At 37.9% G+C, this 12601-nt stretch overlaps 1 protein-coding gene across 8 annotated transcripts in view; it reads right to left on the reverse strand.

The window, feature by feature from the left end:
• Positions 1-12601, reverse strand: part of NLRC3 (NLR family CARD domain containing 3) — a 40465-nt gene that overhangs the window by 24028 nt on the left and 3836 nt on the right. The window lies entirely within an intron of this gene.

Below are 12601 nucleotides of genomic sequence, written 5' to 3' on the forward strand. Positions count from 1 at the left end.
AGAGGCTACTCTGCCAAGGGAAGACTGATGACAAGGACCTCCCTCTGGAGCCAAAAGAGAGAGAAAGCCTTCCCCTGGAGCCAGTACCCTGAATTTGGACTTCTAGCCTACGGGACTGTGAGAGAATAAACTTCTCTTTGTTAAAGCCATCCACTTGTGGTATTTCTGTTATAGCAGCAGTAGATAACTAAGACAGTATGTAACCAACATCATTGAACTTTTCATGTAGAAATTGTGAATGGATGTTTGGTTGTGTATATTGCCACCAAAAATAAAACAATAAAATAACTTTATGATTCACACACACCCAATCCTATTGGCAGTTCTCATTTATTCTTCGAAATGTCAAAACCCAGGAAAAAGCAGATGGGATTTTGATTGAAGTTGCATTACATATATATGAGATAATGTGAGTAGTATTGAAGCCTTCTTTTAGGTCCTTTGTTGTTGTAGTTAGGTGCTGTTGAGTTGGTTCTGACTCTTAGTGACCCTGTGTACAGCAGAATGAAACACTGCCCAGTCCTGCACCATCCTCACAATTGTAGCTATGTTTGAGCCCACTGTTGGAGCCACTGTGTCAATCCATCTTGTTGAGGGTCTTCCTCTTTTTCACTGACCCTCTATTTTACCAAGCATGATGTTCTTCAGGGACTGGCCTCTCCTGATAACATGTCCAAAGTACATGAGACAAAGTCTTGCCATCCTCCCTTCTAAGGAACGTTCTGGCTGTACTTCTTCCAAGACAGATTTGTTCATTCTCTGGCAGTCATGATGTTTTCAATATTCTTTACCAACAGCATAACTCAAAGGCATACATTCTTCTTCTAGGTCCTTTAGTAAAGCTTTGTATTTTTTCTCATCTAGATCTTGCCTATTATCTGTGTCTAGATATTTTAAATAGGAGCCTTGGTGGTGCAGTAGTTAAGAGCTAAGGCTGCTAACCAAGAGGTTGGCCACCAACTACTCATTGGAAACCCTATAGGGCAGTTCTACTCTGTCCTGTAGGGTCCCAATGAGTCAGAATCGACTCGACGGGAATGGCTTTGGTTTTATTTTTAAATAGTTTTTGTTATTATTATGAATATTGTTGGTATAAAAGAAAACTATGAATCTTAGTATATGAATCGCCTAGCTCATCGACTTATTAAGTGCTGTATTAGTTCTCATAGTTTTTTTTAATTTTTTATTGTGCTTTAAGTGAAAGTTTACAAATCAAGTCAGTCTCATACAAAAATTTATATACACCTTGCTATATACTCCGGATTGCTTTCCCCCTAATGAGAGAGCACACTCCTTCTCTCCACTCTCTCTTTTCGTGTCCATTCAGCCAGGTTTTGACCCCCTCTGCCCTCTGATCTCCCCTACAGACAGGAGATGCCCACATAGTCTCTTGCGTCTATTTAATCCAAGAAGCTCACGCTTCACCAGTATCAGTTTCTATCCCATAGTCCAGTCCAACCCCTGTCTGAAGAGCTGGCTTTGGGAATGGTCCCTGTCTTGGGCTAAAAGAGGGTCTGGGGACCATGACCTCTAGGGACCTTCTAGTCTCAGTCAGACCATTAAGCCTGGTCTTTTTACAAGAATTTCGGTTCTGCATCCCACCGCTCTCCTGCTCCCTCAGGGGTTCTCTGTTGTGTTCCCTGTCAGGGCAGTCATCGTTATAGCCAAGCACCATCTAGTTCTTCTGGTCTCAGGCTAATGTAGTCTCTGGTTTATGTGGCCCTTTTGTGTCTCTTGGGTTCATAATTACCTTGTGTCTTCAGTGTTCTTCATTCTCCTTTGCTCCAGGTGGGTTGAGACCAATTGATGCATCTTAGATGGCCGCTTGCTAGCGTTTAAGACCCCAGACACCACTCTCCAAAGTGGGATGCAGAATGTTTTCTTAGATTTTATTATGCCAGTTGACTTAGATGTCCCCTGAAACCGTGATCCCCAAACCCCTGCCCCTGCTATGCTGGCTTTCGAAGCATTCAGTTTATTTAGGAAACTTCTTTGCTTTTGGTTTAGTCCAGTTGTGCTGATCTCTCCTGTATTGTGAGCTGTCTTTCCCTTAACCTAAAATAGTTCTTACCTGTTGTCTAATTAGTGAAAACCCCTCTCACTCCCCACTGTCATAACCATCAAAGAATATTTTCTTCTCTGTTTAAACTGTTTCTTGAGTTCTTATAATAGTGCTCATACAATATTTGTCCTTTTGCAACTGACTAATTTCACTGAGCATAATGCCTTTCAGATTCCTCCACGATATGAAATGTTTCATGGATTCATCATTGTTCTTTATCGATGCGTAATATTCCATTGTGTGAATATACCATAATTTATCCATCCATCCGTTAATGGTTGCTCCCATCTTTTTGCTATTGTAAACAGTGTTGCAATGAACATGAGTGTGCGTATATCTGCTCATGTAAAGGCTCTTATTTCTCTAGGATATATTTAAAGGAGTGGGATTGCTGGATGGTATAGTAGTTCTATTTCTAGTTTTTAAAGTGATTGTACCAATTTACAGTCCCACCAGCAGTGTATAAGTGTTCCAGTCTCTCCACAACCTCTCCAACATTTATTATTTTGTGTTTTTTGGATTAATGCCAGCCTTGTTGGAGTGAGATGAAATCTCATTGTAGTTTTGATCTGCATTTCTCTAATGGCTAATGATCGAGAGCATTTCCTCATGTATCTGTTAGCTACCTGAATGTCTTCTTTAGTGAAGTGCCTGTTCATATCCTTTGCCCATTTTTTTATTGGGTTGTCTTTTTGTAGTTGAGCTTTTGCAGTATCACGTAGATTTTAGAGATCAGACACTGATCAGAAATGTCATAGCTAAAACCTTTTTCCCAATCTGTAGGTAATCTTTTTAATCTTTTGGTAAAATCTTTTTATGAGAATAGGTGTTTGATTCTTAGGAGCTCCCAGTTATCTAGTTTCTCTTCTGCATTGTTATTAATGTTTTGTATACTGTTTATGCCATGTATTAGGGCTCCTAATGTTGTCCCTATTTTTTCTTCCATGATCTTTATCGTTTTAGCTTTTATATTTAGGTCTTTGATCCATTTTGAGTTCATTTTTGTGCATGGTGTGAGGTATGGGTCTTTTTCATTTTTTTGCAGATGGATATCCAGTTGTGCCAGCAGTGTTTGTTAAAAAGACTGTCATTTCCCCATTTAACTGACTCTGGGCCTTTGTCAAATATCAGCTGCTCACGTGTGGATGAACTTATGTCTGGATTCTCAATTCTGTTCCATTGGTCTACGTATCTGTTGTTGTAGCAGTACAAGGCTGTTCTGACTACTGTGGTGGTATAGTAGGTTCTAAAATCAGGTAGAATGAGGCCTCCCACTTTATTCTTCATTTTCAGTAATGCTTTACTTATCCAGGGCCTTTTTCCCTTCCATAAGAAGTTGGTGATTTGTTTCTCCATCTCATTAAAAAAATGTTGCTGGAATTTGGATTGGAATTGCATTGTATCTATAGATTGCTTTTGGTAGAACAGACATTTTTACAATGTTAAGTCTTCCTATCCATGAGCAAGGTATGTTTTTCCATTTATGTAGGTCCTTTTTGGTTTCTTACAGTAATGTCTTGTAGTATTCTTTGTATAATTTTTTACATCTCTGGTAAGATTTATTCCTAAGTATTTTATCTTCTTGGGGACTACTGTAAATGGTATTGATTTGGTGATTTCCTCTTTGATGTTCTCTTTGTTGGTGTAGAGGTATCCAACTGATTTTTGTATGTTTATCCTGTATCGTGATACTCTGCTGAACTTTTCTATTAGTTTCGGTAGTTTTCTTGAGGATTCTTTAGGCTTCTCTGTGTATAAGATTGTGTCATCTGCAAACAGAGATACTTTTACTTCTTCCTTACCAATCTGGATGCCCTTTATTTCTTTATCTAGCCTAATTGCTCTGGCTAGGACCTCCAGCACAATGTTGAATAAGGGTGGAGAGAGTCTGAAAGCATTCCCCTTTCAGACTCTCTCCATTTAGGATGATGTTGGCTGTTGGCTTTGTATCAATGTGCTTTATTATGTTCAGGAATTTTCCTTCTACTCCTATTTTGTTGAGTTTTTCTCATGAATGGGTGTTGAACTTTGTCAAATGCCTTTTTGCAACAATTGATAAGATCATGTGGTTCTTGACTTTTGTTTTATATATATGATGGATTACAGTAATTGTTTTTCTAATATTGAACCATCCCTGCATACCCACTATGAATTGCAGTTAGTCCTGGTGAATTATCTTTTTGATATGCTGTTGAATTCTCTTGGCTAGAATTTTGTAGAGGATTTTTGCATCTAAGTACATGAGGGATGTAGGTCTGTAATTTTCTTTTTTTTGTGGTGTCTTTACCTGGTTTTGGTATCAGGGATATGCTTGCTTCATAGAATGAGTTTGAGAGTATTACATCTTTTTCTGTGCTCTGAAATACCTTAGTATTGGTGGTGTTAACTCTTCTCTGACAGTTTAGTAGACCTCTGCAGTGAAGCCATCTGAGTCAGAGCTTTTTTTGGGTGGGGGGAGTGTTTTAATTACCTTCTCAATCTCTTCATTTGTTATGGGTTTATTTAGTTATTCTACCTTTGTTTGTGTTAGTTTAGGTGGGTAGTGTGTTTCTAGGAATTCATCTACTTCTAGGTTTTAAATTTGTTGGAGTACAATTTTTTTGTAGTTGTCTGATATGATTCTTTTATTTTCAGTTGGGTCTGTTGTAATATCGCTCATCTCATTTCTTATTTGGGTTATTTGCTTCGTCTCCTGTTTTTCTTCTGTCAGCTTGGCCAATAGTTTATCAATTTTGTTAAATTTTTCAAAGAACCAGCTTTTGGTCTTGTTAACTCTTTCAATTGTTTTTCTGTCCTCTATTTAATTCTACTCTAGTTTTTATTATTTGGTTACTTTTGATGCCTGAGGGTTTCTTTTGTTGCTCTCTTTCTATTTGTTCAAGTTGTAGGGATAATTCTTTGATTTTGGCCCTTTCTTCTTTTTGGATGTGTGCATTTATTGATATAAATTTACCTCTGAGCACTGCTTTCTCTGTGTCCCAAAGGTTCTGATAGGAAGTGTTTTCATTCTCTTTGGATTCTATGAATTTCTTTTTTCCATCCTTAATGTCTTCTATAACCCAGTCTTATTTGAGCAGAGTATTGTTCAGTTTCCAAGTGTTTGATTTCTTTTCCCTGCTTTTTCTGTTATTGATTTCTACTTTTATGGCTTTGTGGTCAGAGAAGATGCTTTGTAATATTTTGATGTTTTGGATTCTTCTAAGGCTTGCTTTATGACCTAATACATGGTCCATTCTGGCAAATGTTCCTTATGTGCTAGAAAAGAAAGTATACTTGGCTGCTGTTGGATGGAGTGTTCTGTATATGTCTATGAGGTCAGGTTGGTTGATTGTGGCATTTACATTTTCTGTGTCTTTATTGAGCTTCTTTCTGGATGTCCTGTCCTTCACCGAAAGTGGTGTGTTGAAGTCTCCTACTATAATTGTGGAGCTGTCTATCTCACTTTTTAATGCTGTTTCAGTTTGTTTTATGTATCTTGCAGCCCTGTCATTGGGTGCATAAATATTTAATATGGTTATATCCTCTTGGTATATTGTCCCTTTAATCGTTATGTAGTGTCCTTCCTTATCCTTTTTGGTGGATTTAACTTTAAAGTCTATTTTGTCAGAAATTAGTATTGCTACTCCTGCTCTTTTTTGATTGTTGTTTGCTTGATATATTTTTTTCCATCCTTTGAGTTTTAGTTTGTCTCTAAGTCTAAGGTACGTCTCTTGTAGGCAGCATACAGACGGATCATGTTTTTTAACCCATTCTGCCACTCTCTGTGTCTTTATTGGTGCATTTAGTCCATTTGCATTCAGTGTAATTATGGACAGGTATGAGTTTAGTGCTGTCATTTTGATGTCTTTTTTTGTGTGTTGTTGACAGTTTCTTTTTCCCACTTAATTTTTTGTGCTGAGAGTTTATCTTTATATATTGCCTTTTCCTCTTATTCGTTCTTGCTGATTTTGTTTCTGCTGAGTCTCTATTTTTTTTCTTGCATTTTATTTTGATGAGTAGGATTGTTAGTCTCTTTTGTGGTTACCTTAACATTTACCCCTATTTTTCTAAGTTTAAACCTAACTCTTATTTCTTTATATCGCCTTGTCTTCCTCTCCATATGAAAGATCTATGACTACATTTTTTCGTCCCTCTTTGTTGTTTTAAATATTCTCTTCTTTTCCATAGTAACATTGCATTTTCCCTGTTTTGAGCTTTTTTTTATGTTGGTTTATTTTTGTGATTTACCTTCTGGGTTGACATCTGATTGCTCTGTCCAGTGTTCTAGTCTTGGGTTGATACCTGGTATTATTGATTTTCAACCAAAGAACTCCCTTTAGTGTTTCTTGTAGCTTTGGTTTGGTGTTTACGAATTCCCTAAACTTGTATTTATCTGGAAATGTCCTCATTTTACCTTCATATTGGAGAGACAGCTTTGCTGGATATATGATTCTTGGCTGGCAATTTTTTTCCTTCAATGCTTTATATAAGTCATCCCATTGCCTTCTTGCCTGCATGGTTTCTTCAAAGTAGTCTGAGCTTATTTTTATTAACTCTCGTTTTTAGGTTACTTTTAGTTTATCCATAGCTGCTCTTAAAATTCTCTCTTTATCTTTAGTTTTGGCAAGTTTGATTATAATATGTCATGGTGACTTTCTTTTGAGATCTACCTTATGTGTTTGATGAGCATCCTGGATAGATATCTTCTCATCTTTCACAATATCAGGCAAGTTTTCTGCCAACAAATCTTCAAGAATTCTCTCTGTATTTTCTGTTATCCCTCCCTGTTCTGTTACTCCAATCACTCGTAGGTTATTTCTCTTCATAGAGTCCATATGAGTCTTAAGGTTTCTTCATTTTTTAAAAAATTCTTTTTTCTGATTTTTTTCAAATATATTGGTGCCAAGTGCTTTATCTTGAATCTCACCAATTCTGCATTCCACTTGCTCAATTCTTGTCCTCTGACTTTCTATTGAGTTGTCTAATTCCATAATTTTATTGTTAATCTTCTGAATTTCTGATACTGTGTCTCTATGGATTCTTTCAGCTTATTAAATTTTTCATTATGTTCCTGAATAACCTTTTTAATTTTTTCAGCTGCTTTGTCTGTGTGTTCCTTTGCTTGTTCTGCATATTGCCTGGCCTCCTTCCTGATCTTGTTCCTGATTTCTTTAAGAGTTCTGTGTATTAATCTCTTATATTCTGCATCTAGTAATTCCAGGAAGACACATTCATCCAGAAGATTCTTTGATTCAGTGTTTTGAGAGCTTGTTGAAGCAATCATGGTCTGCTTCTTTATGTGACTTGATAGTGACTGTTGTCTCCAAGCCATCTATAATTTATTGTATTAGTTTATTTTATGTTTGCTTACTGTATCCTAGCTTCTTGCTTTGTTTTGTTTTGACATACCCACATGGGTTGCTTGAATGAGCTAGCTTGATTATTTTCACCTTTGAAGCTCTGACATCCTGTCACGAGATGGCTAGAGCTATTAGCAGGTATATGAACCTATGAGGCCATTCACTTTTCTTGTATGGATTCATCTCAGGTGTCCAGGTAGCTGGTCATCAAGTATGTGGTACGGGTTCTGTCCTACAGTTTTAGAGGGGCAGGGTGATTGGTGTAGGTACAGGTATCTGATTGCAGCAGGGGATCATGCTCTGAAGAAGGCACAGTGCTGACAACCACCCCCTGAGTGTCTGTGAGGAAAGCACGTCTCTGTTCCCTAGAGCATAGTGGCGGGTGGGTTCTGCAGATGGACCATGGACACCCAATGCTTTTGGTTGTAGGGACTCGGAGGTACCAGGTTATTCTTGGACCCCTGTTGTGGGTGGCTGGGGGACCTGAGTAGAGCCACCAGTCCTTAGGCCCCTGATATGGGTAGGTGAGGACCCTGTTTAATAGGGAAAGTGATGTCAAACACCACCACCCCCACCTCTCCACCGCACACCTGAAACAGTTGCAGTGTGCCAACAAGGGTCTATTCTCCTGAAATAGGCCCACATGCATCTATGCAAGGGGGAAAGGTATTCAAAGTCCACGGACCATTTATGCCTGGACAGGAGCAGCTTTTGTCCTTGAGCTCCCCAGGTTAATGGAGCTGGCAAATTTTCTTTTCCCCTAATTGTGAATTTATTCTCTCTCCAAAGCCGGAAGAATGGCTCAGGACGCTCAGGTCCAGGGAAATCAACAGCCACTGAAGCTGACTCGGGGGCATGGGGCACAGTAAAATGTACACAAGTGCTTAGCTTTTGCCGAGAGCACCATTCTTTTCTGCTTCCGGAGGTGTGAGTAGGCTGTGTGAGTAGCTGTTTCTCCCTGAGGAAACTGCGACCGAAAGCTACTACCAGCCCACCACAATCACTCCTGGGCATGGTGCCTGAGGGATTCTGGCAATTCAGGTCAGGCAACTCCTCTCTGCTTCTGAACCGTCTCTCCCTCCCCCGCCACTCAGTCTGTTTTCTAGCTTTACCTTTGATGTTCAAGGCACCTAAAAAACCTAGCTTATCACAAATAAAATCGTTTCACTTCTTTTTTTCCGGTCTTTGTTGTAAGAGGCATCACTGGAAGCTTCTGGCTATTCTGCCATCTTGGCCCTGCCCAGTCTGGTTCTAATAGTTTTTAGTTAATTCTTTTAAGTTTTTTTCATAGTACTGCAAATAAGGAAAATTTTATCTCTTTCTTTCTAAAGTTATAACTCTTATTTGAAGAGTTTTATGAGATTGGCCAGACCCCAAGTAATGCTGCCTCACAGCAGTCTTGTCTTACGCCAACTGTATCTGGAGAATGTGTAGCCCACACCATATTTGTAACATAGTTTTAAGTTAGTACTCTTCTCCTGTTGGGGATGTTTCCTTCATGGCCTCATTTCCTATTACCACTCGAATAACATTATGTAATATTTATTGAATCCTTACTGTATTCCAGACATTCAGTTAAGCACTGTATTTATGTCATCTCATTTACTTCCCATAACAACGCACATTATGATTATTTCTCCAATTTTATAGATGAGGATACTGAGGCACAGAGAGATTAAATGAGTTGCCCAAGGACATACAGCTGGAAAGGGGCTGACTTGATCCAAACGAAGGCCTCACTGACACCCATGCTTGTACTCTGTACAGTACTGCCTCTCATAGTATGTTTACAGATTTTTTTAAGAGTTATTGTTTACATTTTTTTTTTTAAGAGTTAGGAATGTTAAATCGGTACCTGAATTTTTAGCATATTTTGATGTAGATATGTGACTTATTTCCATTTATTCATTCAGCCAGCAATATTTATTGAGGGCTTTTTATGTGTTCTATGCACTGGGGTATGAAGGTAAATGCGTTAGACAAAGTCCCTACCCTGTGAGTTTGATGGGGGGAGGTGATAGTGACAATATAAAAGGAAATATAAATAATCAAGGCAAGTTCTGATGGTGATTAGTGCTGTAAAAGGAGCCCTGGTGGTGCAACTGTTAAGTGCTTAGCTGCTAACTGAATGGCTCCACAGAAGAAAGACCTGGCAATCTTCTGTAAAGATTAAAAACCAAAACAAACAAACAAATACTCAAACCTGTTAAGTCTATTCCAACTCATAGTGACCCTATAGGACAGAGTAGAACTGCTGCATAGGGTTTCCAAGGAGTGGCTGGTGGATTTGAACTGTCTACCTTTTGGTTAACAGCCAAACTCTTAACCACTGTGCCACCAGCTCTCCCCTGTAAAGATTATAGCCTAGGAAACCCTATAGGACAGTTCTACTGTGTCACCTGAGGTCATTATGAGTCGGAATCTAGTAGAGAGCAGCTAACAACAACAACATTTAGAAAACAGGATGAACTAGCACAAGAATAGATACATAAGTCAATAGAACAGAATATAGAATCCAGAAAAATATACATTTATGTTTACATATAAAGGAGTTTGATAATGTGACAAAAACTATTTCAAATCAGTGGAAATAGTGTTGGAGTAATTGGCCAGCCTATTAAAAAAATATTTTCAAACTTTACATTGAGCACAAAATTTAATTTCAGATGGATTAAAGAGTTAAAAATATAAATGCAAAACCATAAAAACACAATAAGAATATATGAGAGAATATTTTTAAATCTTTCAGTAAGGAAGGTTTTCTTAAGCAAGACATAAAACCCGGAAGTCATAAAGGGACACGTTAGAAGATTTGACTTGATATGAATTTACTATTTCTGAATAATAAAAGATGTCATAAATAAATTAAAAGAAAAGCCATAATCCAGGAACCAAAATTTGCAACATATATGAAAGATATTTAATATCCTTAATATATAAAGATCTCTTATGAACCATTAAGAACTAGATAACCACATAGAATTATGGACAAAGGACAAAAACAGGTAATTCATAGAAGAAATACAAATGACTGAAATATTGAAAAGATGCGCAATCTCATTGATGATCAAGAAAAAACAAAATAACGTACTATCATTTTTCGTCTGTGTAATTGGCAAAGATTACAAAGACACCAAAGGGTGCTTTGGTGAGAATGTGGGTAAAGCAGGACTCTTAACATGTAGTCGGTGGGAGTGTAAATTGGTGCAGTGATTCTGTGTGGCTTCCCTTTATCTGTTGTCTTCAATTATCTCTTGAACCAGAAGTTCCACTTCTGGGAATTTATCCTAAAGAAATAATTGAACAACTGCACAAAAATGTGGCCACAAGGGTGGTCACTGAAACATTCTTTATAACAACAAGAAATGGAAGGAAATAGGGATTGATAAAATCAATTATGACCCAGTTATATAATAGAATACTATGTGGCCATTAAAAATAATAAGGCAGACATATATGTCAAACCTGGAAGAATGTCCACAGTGTATTTTTGATCTCTTAATGTCATAAATGCTTTAATCACCTTCTTAAAACCCACTGCCGTCGAGTCAATTCCGACTCATAGAGACTCTATAGGACAGAGTAGAACTGCCCTGTAGAGTTTCCAAGGAGCACCTGGCGGATTCGAACTGCCAGCGTTTTGGCTAGCAGCCATAGCACTTAACCACTACACCACCAGGGTTTCCAATCACCTTCTTAAGAGGTATAATTTACGTATAATAAAATGCACCGTGTTTAGTGTAAGTTAGATGAGTTTTGACAAATGTAGACAACTATGTAACAACTACCACAATCAAGAGAGTGAACCTTTCTCCAGAAAACATTCCCTCATGCCGCTTTTCAGTCTATCCTGACTGAAAAGACAAAAAAAAAAAAAACAAAACCAATGTCCATCAATAGTAGAATGGGAAATATTTTTTTAGTATGTTCATATAATGAAATACTACATTGCAATGAAAAAGAATGAACTTCTGACATCCTCAATGATATGGACGAATCAACTCACACAGGCGTAATACTGATTGAAAAGAAATCTGACCCAAAAGAGACCATATTTGATAATTCCATTTATAGGGAGTTCGAAATCAGGCCAAACCAATCTGAAATAATAGAAATCAGAACAGGGGTTACCTCAGGGGTGATTCTGACTGGGAAAGGACATGAGGGAGCCTTCTAGGGTGCTGGGAATTTCTATGTATTGATTTGGGTGGTGGTTACACAGGTGTATATATATGTAAAAATCAGCTGAGCTCACTGTACTATATGTAAGTCATACCTCAGTTTTTAAAAAGTTAGGCTAGTGTAGCCACTATGGAAAATAGTTTAGCTGCTTCTCAAAAATTTAAACATAGAATTATCATGTTGTTGTTGTTGTGTGCTGTTGAGTAGATTCTGACTTATAGCAACCCCATGTGACAGAGTAGAACTGCCCCATAGAGTTTCCTAGGCTCTAATCTTTATGGGAGCAGATGGCCAGCTCTTTTCTACTGTGGAGCCACTGGTGGGTTCGAACCGCTAGCCTTTTGGTTAGTAGCTGATCTCTTCACCATTGTGCCACCACAGCTCCTTAGAATTATCATAAGACTCAGCGATCCCACTCCTAGGTGTATACCCAAAAGGCTTGAAAGTGGGGACACAAACAGACACATGTTCATTGCAGCACAACGCACAATATGCCGAAGGTAGAAATAACACAAGTGTCCAACAATGAATGGATAAACAAATGTGGTGCATACATACAATGGAATGTTATTCAGTCATAAAGAGAAATGAAGTTCTGATACATGCTTACGACATAAATGAACCTTGAAAACATTATGCTGAAGGAAATAAGTCAGACACAAAAGGATAAATATTGTATGATCCCACTTACATGAAATATCTAGAACAGGCAAGTGTATAGAGACCAAAGTTTATCAGTGGTTACCCGGGGCAGGTAGGAGGGGAGAAGAGGAAGCTTTGCTTAAGGGACACTGAGTTTCTGCCAAGAGTGATTAAAAAATTTTGGAAACGCATAGTGGTGATGGTTGCACAACATGAGGAATATAATTAATGTCACTGAATGGTACATATGAAAAGAGTTGAAATGGAAAATGTTTTGTTATATTTTTTCCATGATTAAAAAGAAAATTTAGGCTAGCAACTCTCTAAAAACTCACATACATGTAAAACCACAAGAAGCCCTGCTATTGCCAGTCTT

This window comes from Elephas maximus, chromosome 12 (genome assembly GCF_024166365.1).
Source record: "Elephas maximus indicus isolate mEleMax1 chromosome 12, mEleMax1 primary haplotype, whole genome shotgun sequence".
NCBI classification, from domain to species: Eukaryota; Metazoa; Chordata; class Mammalia; order Proboscidea; family Elephantidae; genus Elephas; species Elephas maximus.